We start from the raw sequence: 14,160 nt of genomic DNA, 5'->3' as shown, positions 1-14,160 counted from the left end.
TCTTCCAGGCCAGGGACTCCCCTGGCCTTCCTGTTTCAATTCTCTCTCAGATTGGTCCATTCCTTTCCAAGCTACTGATTACTTTCATTAAGTGAACTCTTAGGCACCGGAAAGTTATTATTCCTTTCTGTGACCAGAATGATTTAAACAGCCTCCTAGTCTGTCCCCCCTGCACTGCACTGCCGGAATAACCCCCCTGCAGCGTAGCTCTGGTCAACGTCACTCTTCTGATGAAAGCAAGTCTGCCTCTCCCTTCCTTGTCAGATACTCACGACTCCCACAATGCCCTGTCCGAGCGGCTCGGTTGGTTAGAGCATCGTTCAGATCTGCCAAGACTGCAGGTTGATACCCGGTCACAGCACATGCAAGAGTCAACCAGTGAATGCATAAATAAGTGGAACAACAAATCGATGTTTCTCTCTCTCTCCCCCTCTCTGTCTGTCTCTAAAATCACTTCAAAAAAAAAAAAGACACCCTACACTGAGCCCCAGCCCAGTCCCCTGCAGATCCCCCAAACACTGATGGTTCTTAACTATTTTCCAGGGCCCCAAGTTTTCCCACAGACTTTTACTCCTGGGAGCGCCTTCTGGAGCCTCACCTGCCCTCTGCGGAACACTTGCTCTTACACTGCAGCCTTCTCTCCTGTCCTCTGACTACCACTTTGCTCTCTTCCAAACAGCTCTAAAATTTTTAGTGTGTCCTACTGCATTTGTATCATTTTGTATTATCTCCACTAGTCATCAGAATGAAAATATCTTTCATCCATGTAGGTACTTTATAGTTCCAAAAGCACTTTCATAGACATTAACCCATTGTCATAAAAATAACCTCTTATTTATCTCGTTTTCCCCACGCTGCTCAATGCTGTATTTGACACTAGCTACCAAGCTGTTAAAGACTGAGTTCTGAGGGCGCTCTGACCAACCCAGAGAAGAGCCACGTCCTCGTGTTGCGGGAGCGGAGGTTCTGAGGCTCAATGACAAAGGCCGAGTTGCAATGTACTCTTCTAGGTAGATACCTTTCCAGTAGCATTTATTAGCTTCTCAGAGTCTACAGGCCCCCAAAATATTAAGCACTCTGGTAAGCTTCCATACTTCTATGACATGCTACCCACGATTACACCCAACTTGGGCAGCCACGTGGCAAGTGACTCGTTCTGAGTTTACAGGGTTACCCTGTGCCACAGAGAAATTCATCCACTCACTTGGATGTTCTGGAGCACAGCGTGGTTACCGCAGGGTCAGGGACCACGTTGAATTCCAGTCTGTATGCCTAGGGTTCACCACAAACCTGCTATTGAAGGGTGATAAAGTAACTGTAACCACCACCACCTACAGGGCCCTTGCCATTTATGGGGTGCTGTTCTAGGCAGTTCACGAATAACCTCGTTCATTCACACAACAGCCTTTCTCCCCCTGGTGCTATTATTTCTCCCGTCTTCCATATGAGGAAATGGAAGCACAGGCACATTAAGTAACTTGCCCAAGGTCAAACAAGTAGTCTGTGGGGAAACCAGATTTTGAACCCAAGGAATCTGACCCCAGAGCCATGCTTTTAACCTTACGCTGGATTTATCCCTTCTCTCCATAGATGAATCTGAGGATGAAAGAGCAGAGGCACTGCTGCAGACGTTCCTGTCGGAGGGACAGTTACCCAACCATTAATGAGTCCTCTCTCTATTATCCATAGTTATCCCCAGAGTCCTTCTCAGACCAACCTCGAGTTCAGTCAGAGCATAGCTACAAGTAATTTCCTGATCTACCAGGAGAAAAGCCTAGTGAGTAAAATACAGAAGATTGGTTTAATTCACTCTTAGTGAGCTAAGTGCCCCCAATCACCAACATTGGGAAGATAGGGATTTTGTCTGTCTTCCTCACTGCTGCGCACTCCGGAGTGTTGGATACACCGTGTACATTCGACACACAACCAGTGAGTGAAAAAATTAAGGAATGAAAGGTAAAATGAAAACTCTTTCAATGGCTCTGGCCAGATTAAACGACTTTCAGTTCATCTCTTTCACCTTTCACTTCATCCCCCACCCCAGTTCCCACTCATTGTTCAGATCTCAGCTACCATTTCATTTCTTTCAGGAGTCTGATCACCCCAAGTTCCCTACGTAGGAATTGTCAAGGCATCCCACACTCCCCCACCCCTGCCACAGCTATGTACTTGTCTGCATCCCCACTCAACAATAAGTTCTGCCCTGGCTGGTGTGGCTCAGTGGACTGAGTGCTAGCTTGCGAACCAAAGGGTCGCAGGTTCAACTCCCGGTTGAGGCACATGCCTGGGTTGCAGGCCAGGTCCCCAGTGGGGGGTGCACGAGAGGCAACCACACACGGATGTTTCTCTCCCTCTCTTTCTCCCTCCCTTCCCCTCTCTCTAAGAATAAATAAAATCTTAAAAAACAAAAACATGCATTTGCTGAATGAATGAATGAGCTCTTTTTAAACATTACCTGACAGATTGATACCCCTTTGTGATCATATCTTCTTCCACAGGTGACTTTCAGATCATATCTTCCTCTGGTTCTTGGGGAAGCCCTGTCTCATTCAGAACTTGGGCCTCACTGACCGTTTTCTGCCAGGTCCCTTCCGTGCAGCACAGGGGAAATCCTGGCCTAGATTCAAACTTCTGCTTTTCTCCAATTCGTTGTACGATCTTAGGCATGTTTTTTACTTTTTAGTTCGAATCTAAACCTAATATAAACCTCACCTCTCCCAAATGTAAAGGAGGAAAAAGATCATTTTATCATCACCAATTTCCTCCAAGGGTGGGGAGAGAGGAAAATGAAGATAATGTTTTAAAAGCTACAGGCGGACGGACACTCGATGCCAATAGCTATCCTCGTGCCTTTCTCGGTACTCGAATCTTCGCTCCAGCAGCTCCTCTCCCCCTTCCTTGGTGCAATCGTCTGTGACAGCAGAGTCACAATTGCACTTCAGAGAATTTGCCAGCCCCCTGGAACCACTCTGTCTTTCAAAATCTCTTGTCAGGGAACTGTATCTATCTTTTCCCGTAATTAAAAAAAAAATCTGCCTTCCTGAAGTCTACGTTGGAAATCTGACATCCCTGGTTATAATGTTTTGGGGGGAAAATACAGTTGCCTTCTCTCAGGTTCTTCTAATATCCAATTTGCAAGCAACCTCTCCCTTCCTGGTCCCAACGGTGCACCTAGCCCAGGTCAGAAATGGGACAGATGCTGGGTTCAGAAAAGCAGGGCTCTCAACAGAGGTCTCGGTAGTTGAAGGGCTCCACGGTTACTCGTATCTCAGTTCCGGGTTAGTTTGTGCCCTGAGATAAGAAGACTAACTAGCAAGGTAAACCGTATTATCACCTCAAAATGGAAACTCCTTGATTCTTTCCTTCTTTCCCCTCACCCTTATGATTTCTGGTTTACTGCCAAGAAGCACCAACCAGACTTAGAAAGAGAAAAAGACTTGGCTGGAGAGGATGCCTCCACAGAAGCTTATTCCCTGTGGGCATGAGCAGCTAGCCCTGCGTAGAGCAGCTCACATTCCTGACCTCCACTGAGCGGAGGACGCAGAAAGAGGAGATAAAGTCAAAACCTAACGTCTAGATTTCTAACCTCTACCCCACAGGGCCAGACACTTAGAAGGCACAAAACATAGTAGGGACTGCTGAGAAGAAACCACTGCTCAGGAGGTTAGTCTTGCAATGACTAGGGTTGGCTGGGGTTGAGAAAGAAAGGTCCAGAAAGTAAGGAGTTGAGCAATGTTTTCAAGGAACAGGAGCAGGTGTAATAGAGTTAAGGTGCAAGGAAAGCAGTTTCTAAAGAGGTAAATGAGCTTTGGCTTCTCTGAAATACTATGGGGACTCTGCCAGGTAAGACTTGCTATAGGAAGTTCTCGGGAAGAGGAAGGAGTAATTGTGGAAGATTCCTTCAGCCATAGGTTCTCTATTCTGCCTCAGGACTATTGAAAATCTCTCTCCTCTTCTCCATACCTTGAGGGTCTCTGTCCAAAGCACAAACGATGCCTTCTCTGTCCTTAATCTCTTTAACCAGGAGATCTGGGGGGAGTGAATTCCATCACCAATGTTCTGAGAGAACAGAATTTACCAGCAATGAAACCGCTGACAGGGTCGACACACACAGGATTCTAAAGTGCTGAAGAACATGTCCTTCCATTGCTCATCTTGTGATCTGTGGGGCAAACAAAGTCTCCGCAGTGCCAGCAACTGCGTGACTTCTCACAGAAATGATTTCCAAGGCCCTTCCTTTCCAGTTGTGACACTTTATGTGGTCGTAGGAAATGCAAGAATAGTCTCTTGTTTTATAAAACAGATACAAAATAAAGCAGATATGGAAATACCAAAACAAAAGATTCGCCTCAATTCTCCCAGGGCCCCCAGGGCCCAAATTTGCCCAGAAGGTGGCAAAACTACTTGATTTGATTATCCCCAGTCTTCTTAAACTGAAGATAAGGGTAGACTGAAAAGGCAGAGACAGGCCAGGAAGGCAGGAGCCCAGGGAATGCACACACAAGTACCTACCTCAACTCTCAAACAACTGGGAACTAAGGAGATGCTGTGTTGGGCTGGGGCGGAGCCCCTGTCCTTGAGAAGTTTATTATCCAGTATGTCCAGTCTGGTGACATCTCATAGGCATTCAAGCCAAGGAATCCAGTGTGAATGAATTCTGCAACTCTGCTGCCCCTTCTGCTCCCCAAAGTCCCAATGCCCACCTGATAGTGCCATCAAGGTTATAAGCAGAGGGTGAGATGGCCTGCTTCAAACCACCCCTCTGTCGTTTACTAGCTGGCGCCCGTGGGTGTTGGCTATTACATTATTTGCCACTTTAGCACCACCCTCTCTGTAGAGAGCAGCCAGCCTTTGAAGAGTGTGTGTCTTCCCAATTCCCTGCAAATATCACTGAGCAACCTTTTCTTCCCTCCCAGTTCCCATCTAGCCAATCCTATTCAAAGAGAAATACCCAAGGAACAGTTACCTCCGTATTCTCACATCGCTCTTTCCTTGGCCAGAAAGGAAAGGTTCCAGAACATTCTCTGTTCCATGTCTTTTTTTCCTCCAACCCTTCCCCCATAGCCCTACCAGCTCTCCTTCCCTTGTCACCCAGGTAAACTCAGGAAGAATAACTGACATTTGTAGTTTTTACAGTGCATGCTTTTTCATGCATGCCTTTGCATATGTGATTTTATTCAGTTCATGGTAAGCAGTACATGTCATCCATGAAACAATCCCGTGAGCCAAGAGCACTATTTTTTCCTACTTTATAGATATGCAAACGAAGGTCTAGACAGGTTCACAAGTTGTCCATGCTCAGTTAGCACATAAGTCACGCCGGGACTTAAAGCCAGCCAGGCCTTTTGACACTGAACCTACCCACTGTTTGCTCTGCTACTCCACATTATCGTGTCCAAGTTCACATCCTGGGAGCAGGAGGAGCCTGAAGTATATGACCAGTTACAAGCCCCCAAAGGGAACAGAGACCCCTTGTTTTTCTCCCTGCTGGCCTGAGTAGAGATGTTCAGCCTGAAGGACTACAGACATGGGACACCCGCAAAGCGCCAAACCCAGGTGGGATGAGGGACCCACAGAGTGGGAACCAAAGGCCCACAGGGTGTGGGAGACCTGCTACAGCACCACTGGGTCACAGCAAACACCACAGGACGTCCAGGCCATGGGGCAACCCCAAAGCAGTGCCACAGGAAAAGGCCAGAGAGGCCTCCCTCATCCGTGCTTCCAGGGAGAGGGAAATGGACACGCTCCCTCTGGCCAGGGCTGAGAGCTTGATCAGATGCAGGCACACACACCCATGCACAGTCAGCAGCAAATTCAGAGCCATGGAAACGAAACCTTGGGCTCACCCAAAGACCAAAGGAACGGCAACCACCATCTTCGCAGACACTGGCTGCCAGGCGGAGCTATAAAATGTGCCTCGACTTAATTTTTCCATGGCCACAACCCCACATGGGACTGCCAGGCTCCAGAGGAGCTGCAATTCTGAAGCCTCAGAACTGCTCTGCTCTGGGATCCACAGCTGGAGTTGGGGAGGGAGTATTTGGGGATCAGAGTTGCTACCCCCGGACCACTTCTATTCCAATATCTTTCCAAGGTCCAGTATGGCAATAGAGTAAGTTTTCATTCAGCAACCGCTACAGGGTTGGAATTCAGTGCAAATTGCTTACATCTGCTTGGCCATGTCCCAGTCAGGTAGTTTAGAGACAGGAGGGGCAGTGTTGGCCCACTTTTGGGAGGAGTAGCTGTGTGTTAAAGAATTTGGTGCCATGCTGGGACCAGCCAGACTAGGGGACAAAATTCCCCAAAGGAATAGAGAAAAAACATCAGGGCAGAGAGAGACAATAGATTCCATTCCAGGCTGGTTGGGGAGGGACAGGACAGGGAAGCCACAAAGACCCCAAAACAGGGTGGAGATGCAGAGAGAGAAGGTTGGACTGAAAGAGCAAGAGCAATGGCAGATTCACAGCACACAACACAGCCCTCAACCAAGGAGGGGGTGTGTGTAGGTACTCACGAATATCATACATTTGTAACCTCTTCCCACCACCCAGGACCCCGCTAAGTCCCTGGACACCCCACCCCACCCACCCCAGCCGGCCAGCCTCCCTTGCGCTTCCTGCTGCTGCGAGGCTCCCTACCATCAAAGCCACCGCTGTCGGGGAGCTGAAAATGAGAGACAAGTACAGGCCAGAAGAGCAGCGCCTCTCGGGAGGGCAGGGACTTCGGGCCTTGAAGGGTCCCTCTCCCAGGCTTTCTCCTTTTGCTGCAGTAACCTTATAAGGGAGAAACCAAGTCTACCACCCGTCTGGATTTTTAAAAAACGTATATATTCCCCAGGCTAGATGATGACTTTTTACCCACTGCACGAGAAAGCACCATCCCCACTACCCCCACGCCAGGGCAGGTTTTGCTTTTTATTTCTCCTCTTAAATAAACAAACAAACAAACCATTGGTTGGTTCAGATCTTCTAACAGCTGGGAGCCAGGAAGTGTGTTTAAGAGGGAAAGGGGTGGGGAAGGGCAGCCCGGGGCTCGAGATGCCCCAAAACTGCTGGAGCAGGGTTGGGAGGAGGGCGGTGATCCAACAACCTGCTCGGCGCTGCAAGCTCGAGCTGTCGCCCCCACGGCATCTGCGGCTCAGCACGCGCGGGCACCCTTGGCTCTTGCTATTGTTGTGCCTCGGCTGTTGCCATGTTAGAGGGACAGCCCTTGACCTCCGCTCCCTCCATGCCGGGCCATCCCCCTGGGCGGCTGCTCTCAACCGTGTGTGCGTCCTACCTGTGCTCCCCGCCGGCTCTCCTCCCAGAACCAGCCGCGACGGCGGCGGCTCGCCCCGCAGCTCCCGGCGGCCTCAGCTCCGGCCCCGCGCTGGCGGACCCGCAGCGCCGCCCCCTCTCCGGGCTCAGCGCTCCCGAGCAGCTGGGAAGCAGGAAGGGACGCCGGGACCAGCTCCAGGGAAAGAAAGTCCTCTCGGCCGGGAGCGTGCGCAGCCCGCAGTCAGGCAACCCCGCGGGAGACAATAGCGGGCGCAGCGGACGGGAGCACAGAGGCCATCTCCCGGGGACCCAGGGCACTGCACAGCGACGAGAGGTTCGGCCACACCGCCCGGCCCGCACAGGACAGCATTGGACCCGCGACCTCCGCGCGCCTGCTCTAGCCCCGGCCCCGGGGCCGAACTCGCCGAATCCCGGCGGCAGGCTGGGCGGGCCCGCAGCTCTGATTGCTACCCACCCCTTCCCAGGCTCTCCCCTCCTGTCCCCCAGTCTATTTCCTCCACCCCTTCCCCTCCCCCACTCTCCTACTGTCTCCTCCCCTTCCCTTCTCTCTTCTTCCCTCCACCTCATCCTCTCTTCGACCTCTCCCCCTTCCCCCCTTATCTCTACCCTCTCCTCCTCCCCCTTCTTCGCTCCCCTCCTCTCTCCTCTCCACTCTCCCCTCCCCTAGTCTTCCCTCCCAACTGTCTCCTCCCCTTCTCCTCTACCTCCCCTCCCCTCCCTTCCCTTCCCTTCTCTTCCCCTCTGCTCTACTCCCCTCCCCTCCCCTACTCTCCTTTTTTCCCACTCTACCCTCCCTTCCAACTCCCTCCCTACCCGCCAGTGCGCCTGGAGGAGAAACGCGCCAGCGGCAAGTTTTGCTTGGAAAACCCAAGAGCCAAGATTTCCACTTCCCACTCGGGTGAGGGTTTTTGCAGATGGTTGTGACTTTTCCACTTCGCACAGCGTCAAGTGAATGAATGCCAAGTCGTTCTGCTGGAAATGGCAGGACAGAGTTTTGAGGTCCCGTTATCCTTTTGAGGAATTTCCCCAATCTTTAAGATAGCGGTGCCCGAAAGAGCCCCTGCTTGCGGCCTGAGATCAGGCTGAGGAGCAGCTGCATCGGCGTTGTCACACTCCGCCCCCTTGGTTTTCTGTTTGCCCAAGTGGGTCTCCGGACCTGAGCCTCAGAATAGCAATCAACAACCTGAGCGGGAAGGTGCGGGGGCAGATCCTCCAACCCAATTATGGTAGCAAAAAACCCTCTTTCATGCAGTATGTCATACCCTTGTATTTCACTTTTTTTGGCTCTAAGTAGCTTTCTTTGAGTGGTGGTCTATAGAATTTAACAAGAGGCTCCACCCAAAAGAAACCAATAGATGACCAGCTCCTCATCTGCATTTGGTTTGCATATGATCTATGATCTCAAAGTACATTTTCCTCAAAACAGGAAACTTGTTTTCCCCCAGGATCCTCCTTTCTTTTTTGCCAGGCTGTGAAGATCGACTCCTGGTTCTCAACCTTTCTCCCCTGCAATCCCCTTAAGGTATCCAGGGTCTCAAGAATCCTAGCCTCCTTCAGATGCCCAGGACTCCCCAGCCAGTGTTCCTGTGAGAACATCTGCCAACCTTCCTCTTCCCCGGTCTCAAGGAAATATTTGTTAAAGTGCTACCATTACAGTCTATTTTGGGTTCACCAGAGTGTTAAAAAAAAAAAAAAGACAAAGGTGTCAGAAAGGCCTTTTAAAAATTTCCTCATTATTATGAAACTGCAACTCAACACAATTAGATTCATAGAGTAGTAGAGTTGCAAGGGCCTCCAGAACTCAGTAAGAGGATAACGGTTGGAAAGGGAATTTGAGTACCCAAAGGAAGACCTACAGAAGGGAGAAAGCATTTAAAAAGTGACTTCAGGATCCAGAAGGATGTCTTGGGAAATGCTTTCTTCTCATAAAAGATGAAATCTGGGCAACTGGAAAGGACTGTTAATTGCAGGCAACCCTGAGTGAAGCAATGGGAGGAGAAGCGCATGAGAGCGGACCGAGGCTTGTAGTTCTCTCTACTCACTGGGATGTGAGCTTGGGTAGTCCACTTCACCCCCTGAGTGTTGGTAAAATATCAGCTTCACCTCCCACTCAGGCTATTGCGAAGATCAAGTGAGAGAATGTAGGTGAACCATTTTGATGTGGACAAGCAGCTTGCTCTGCACCTGTATCGTAATGTGTATATGATCATATTCCTGATCCTCAAGAGCCACAGGGGATAAACACACTTTTATTCGTTCACTCACTCTTTTATCACGTATTCACAATACAAACATCCATGCCGGCTTACTCTGTGCCTGTAAACGGGCTGAGCTCAGAAGCCTGCAAGAACAGAGGAGCGTAGGGGCCGTCAGTGCTTCAACGTTGCTGGAGTGAAAAGTCTGACAGGGAATAGGTCTGGGCTGTTGGATCATATCAAAGGTTTCTAATAGGTTTTATCAGGGAGAAAAATTTGTTATAAGGGAAACCAGGGCATGCCAATAAGTTTAGATTTTGTCCTGTAGGTGGCAGAGAACCCAGGGTGTAGACAAGTGGAGCCTGGAGTGATGTGATCAGAAAAAAAATTCCTGGCATATTACCCAGGAAGATTTGGAAGACGCATTGTATGTCTTCCCTTTGCCCCTTCAGATCCATCCTGGGCCCTCTGGCTTTCTCACAGGAGTGGGTCAATGGAAGCCATGAGAGGAGACTGGGAGGAGGGAGGCCAGGAAGGGATGGATATTTATTCCTCAGGATCTCTCTCTTTGGGGTCACAGCGCTCTGGCTGCCATCCTCAACCAAAAACCATTGCTCCTTCCAGGTGGTTGTGGTATGATGCCTGGTCGGGGCACGTAAAGGAATCAAGAGCACATACAAGAATCTCAGTGGAATAGTAGGTTGATGGCTCTCTCTCTCTCTCTCTCTGATCAATGCATAAAAAATTTTTTAAAAGCTCTATAAACAAAAATAAAAAATAAGAAAGGAATCAACCAATGAATGCATAAATAAGGGGAACAAACCGATGTTTCTCTGTCTCTCTCCCTTCCTCTCGCTCTCTCTAAAATCAATAAAAAAATTGAAAACAAAACAAAATCAGTCCCCACTTGACACCTTAGGAACTGGTGGCAGGTGATGCCACCCACTAGGTGAGGGACAGAGCCCAGGCTCCAGGGGAGCCGGCATGAGTGTCATTTTGGACCCGTTGGACTTGCAGTGTCTATAGATTATTTAGGTGGAGATGTCTCGTAGACAGTGGATTTCTGAAACTAAACCCCAAGTGAAGGTGTGGACGAGGGATATCAACTGTGCACTTCACATTATAGGTGGTCAACAAAGTTATGGGCATGGATGAGGTCACTTAAATGGACACAGAGAGGAAGGAAGAGACTTGCAAAAGAAATCAAGAGAAAACAACCAAGTTGGTAGAAAAACTGAGACCACAGAGTTTCAGAAAGGAAGTTGGGAGAAAGTATCAGGAAAGAGTGATGGGAACACAAGTGTAGCAGGGACACTCAGGAGGACAAGACTAAAAATTGCCCTTTGGCCCTGATCAGCGTGACTCAGTTGGGCGTTGGCCTGCAAAGTGAAAGGTCACCTGTTCAAAGGTCAGGGCACATGCCTGGTTTTGGGGGTTCAGTCCCCGGTCAGGGTGCATAGGAGAGGCAACCAATCGCTGTTTCTCTCTCGTGTTGATGTTTCTCGCCCTCTCCCTTCCCTTCTCTCTAAAAATAAATAAATAAAATCTTAAAAAATACTAAGAAAGCCACCAGGACCAGTGGTATGAGAACAGTCGTAGTTTAACCAGGCCCCAGTGGGTGAAGGAGTAGAGGAGATGCGTGAGTACAGACCACTCTTTCTAGAAGCTTGGCAGTTAATGGGAAGAGCAGTGAACAGGGGGAATGTGGAATCAAGGGGAAGATTTTTGTTGTCTTTTCTTTTCAGATGGGAAAGACTCAAACATGCTCATATGTTGAGGGGGAAGATGAAGGAGATGGGGAGGTGATAATGAAAAATGTCCCGGACAGGATGGGACCCAGGGACAGGAGGGTGGAGCTGCCCGGCTTGTCTTTGGGAGGAGGAGTGCCCAAGCCACTGCATTGGTGTAAACCTAGCAGTTAGAAGTTGAGAGAAGGGGTTGTTGCTACCTGACAGTCTCTAAGTCATCTCCTGAGAGGGAAGGGGTCAGCATGGGGTTGAGGATTAGGGAGAATGGTTAGGGTTCAAAAGCCACTGAAAGAAATGAGTGGTAGCTTGTTAGAGAAATAGAATTGTCAGCAGAGTTGAGGATGTGGCTGGGATCAGATATTCTAACATGCAGTGGCTTCGATATGAATATTTTTATCATTTTCTCCTGCAGCTCTGGGAAGCTCAGATGTAGAATGTTAAATCAGGGTTGGGGATTGCAGAATAGGTACAGCTGAAGGATAAAGGGGAAGGAGGGTCCCTGACAAAAGAGGAGGGGCCCGAGGAGATGCCTAAGGAGGGACATGAAACTGGGGAAAGGCTGTAAATCTTTTTCTTTAATTTTATTTATTTACTTTTAGACAGACGGGAAGGGAAGGAGAAAGGAAAAGAGAGAAGCATTGATGCGACTCTCACACACACCCAGACTGGTGGACTAACCCACATCCTAAGAGCAGGAATTGAACCAACGACTTTTTGCCTTGTGGAACAAGGCCCAACCAATTGAGCCATACCAGTCAGGGCAAGGCTACGAATCCTGAAGAAGGGGGAATTAGAAGACTGGGCTACCTCAAATATTGTTCCCCTCCACATTTTTCTCCAACACCCCAGCAAGAGTGATTTTTCTAAAGCAAATATCTGCTTCTCTTGCTAAAAATCTACTAACATATAAGCTCCATAAAGGCAGGTACTTTGATTTTTAAACTTCTGTATTCCTGGAGCCTAGTGCATTGCCTGGCACATAGCACGTGCTCAGTAAAATTTATTGACTGGAAGGCTCCATGTAGCTCTCCCCTGAAGTTCAAACTCCTTGAGAAAGTTAATAAAGCCTCTCACAATCTGGCCCTCGCTTTTCACTGTAGCCTTGGAGGAGAGGAATTTTCTCTTGTTTTCCTTTGTCTCCTCCAAACAGCATCTGCCATAGAGTAGGCACTCAATAAATGTGGGTCAAATAAATAACTCCCTCCTGCACTTCAGTGCAAACTTCAGGCTTTGTCTTACCAAACTCCTTACAGTTCCAAGAATATGGACTATTTTCACCAAGGACCTTTCTACAAGCTTTTCCCACTGCCTGGAAAGGGCCTCCTATCGCAAGCCCCATTTCTATCACCCCACGTGGCTGTTTTTCTACATGGTAGGCAGAATAATAGCTTCCCAAAGGAGGAAATGTCTGAAATGTCTGCTTCCCAACCCCTGGAACCCGTGACTAGGTAATCTTACATGGTGAAAGGATCATGCAGTGTGATTAAGCTAAGGGCCTTGAGAGGAGGAGAGTATCCAGGATTACCCAAGTGAGCCCAATTTAATCACAAGAGTACTTAAAAGTGGAGTAGCTTTCTCAGTTAAGTCAAAGGGAGGGGAGATGTGATGAAGGAAGAACAGCAAGAGGGATACAACATTGCTCACTTCAATGCTGGAGAGTGAAGGTCCTAGGCCAAGGAATGTGGGCTGTTTCTAGAAACTGGGAAAGGTAAGGAAACATTCTTCCATGGAGCCTTCAGAAAGGAACAGAGTCTGTTGAAATTTCAATTTTAGCCCAGTGGGATCCATGTTGGGCTTCTGATCTAAACTGTGTTAATGGACTTGTGTTGTTTTAATCCACTAAATTTGTGGCAATTTGTTACAGCAGCAATAGCAAACTAATACACCCTACAGCTAGTTTTCCAGGAAGCTTCCCCAGAGTGCCTTCTAAGGCTCTCTAGACATACCTGATAACTGCCTGGATTGCAGCACTAATCACAGTGTTGTAATTGCTTGTTTGCTTTTGTCGGAATTGGGGAGGGAATGGAAGAAGGGGGTAACTAGACTATAAGCTCCTTAGGGACAAGAAAATCTCTGTTGGGTTTACCTTTCAATTTCTAAGTGTAATTTATTGCCTGATCCAAAGCTGGTGCTCAATAAAGACTTGGTGGATGAGTGAATGAATGAAGACCCGGATTTAGTTCACAGGAAGAAAGTGACCAGGCTAGACAATGGAGCACTTGAGAATGTAAGACTTCAGTAATAATAACAAGTAGATTATTAGTCAGGGAGCAAGTGGTTGAAATGAACGGGAAGAGAAGTTGATTGAATCTATTTACCTGTGTTATGTTCTCTCAGGGTTCTGCTGTGGGTTAAGGCTAATCGGTAAAACAAATTTGATCTAAAATTGAAAAAGGCAATGTTTGGCCCTGGCTGGTGTAGCTCCGTGGATTGAGTGGGGGCCTGTAAAATCAAAGGGTCGCTCATTTGATTCCCAGTCAGGGCACATGCCTGGGTTGCTGGCCAGTAGGGGGCGCGCGAGAAGCAACCACACATTGATGTTTCTCTCCTTCTTTCTCTTTCCCTTACCCTACATCTAAAAATAAATAAAATCTTTATTTAAAAAAAGGCAACGTTTATACCATTTTCATTTTAAAACTCTTCAGTATACATTCTTCAAAAAGATTCAAGTATCTTTGAAAGATGAATGGATATTGGAGATGGGGTAAGGGTGCTCTGTAAATATTTGGTGGTTAGATTGATTTACTCTTACTGGTGTTGAAATTAGCACCTCCTCTCCTCTACATCTTTCCTGTGACCCAGAACATTTGAGGGCTGATGCCAGTGTCTGAGCTTTTGATTCTCCTAAGATCTTTGTCTGTACTCTCAGAGGATGGTGGTGGAAGAGAGATTGGAGGGCCCATCAGAAACCCAGGCTGCTCTCAGCATGGAGTTACTAGG

At 48.3% G+C, this 14,160-nt stretch overlaps 1 protein-coding gene across 3 annotated transcripts in view; it reads right to left on the bottom strand.

Annotated features, from left to right (window-relative positions):
* Nucleotides 1-7,750, bottom strand: part of PIK3C2B (phosphatidylinositol-4-phosphate 3-kinase catalytic subunit type 2 beta) — a 64,763-nt gene extending 57,013 nt beyond the window's left edge. For 2 of the 3 annotated variants that reach the window (XM_024575024.3, XM_053915414.1), the window contains exon 1: nucleotides 7,279-7,750. The gene's annotated coding sequence lies outside the window, so the exon portion shown is untranslated. Of the gene's footprint in view, nucleotides 1-4,512; nucleotides 4,671-7,278 lie in introns of those variants that run through there. The other variant, XM_045182417.3, reaches the window with a different exon arrangement.
* Between the last annotated feature and the right edge of the window lie 6,410 nt (nucleotides 7,751-14,160).

Source organism: Desmodus rotundus, chromosome 12 (assembly GCF_022682495.2).
Source record: "Desmodus rotundus isolate HL8 chromosome 12, HLdesRot8A.1, whole genome shotgun sequence".
NCBI classification, from domain to species: Eukaryota; Metazoa; Chordata; class Mammalia; order Chiroptera; family Phyllostomidae; genus Desmodus; species Desmodus rotundus.
Note: the sequence above shows the minus strand (reverse complement) of the source record. Positions and strands in the feature narration are given on the sequence as shown.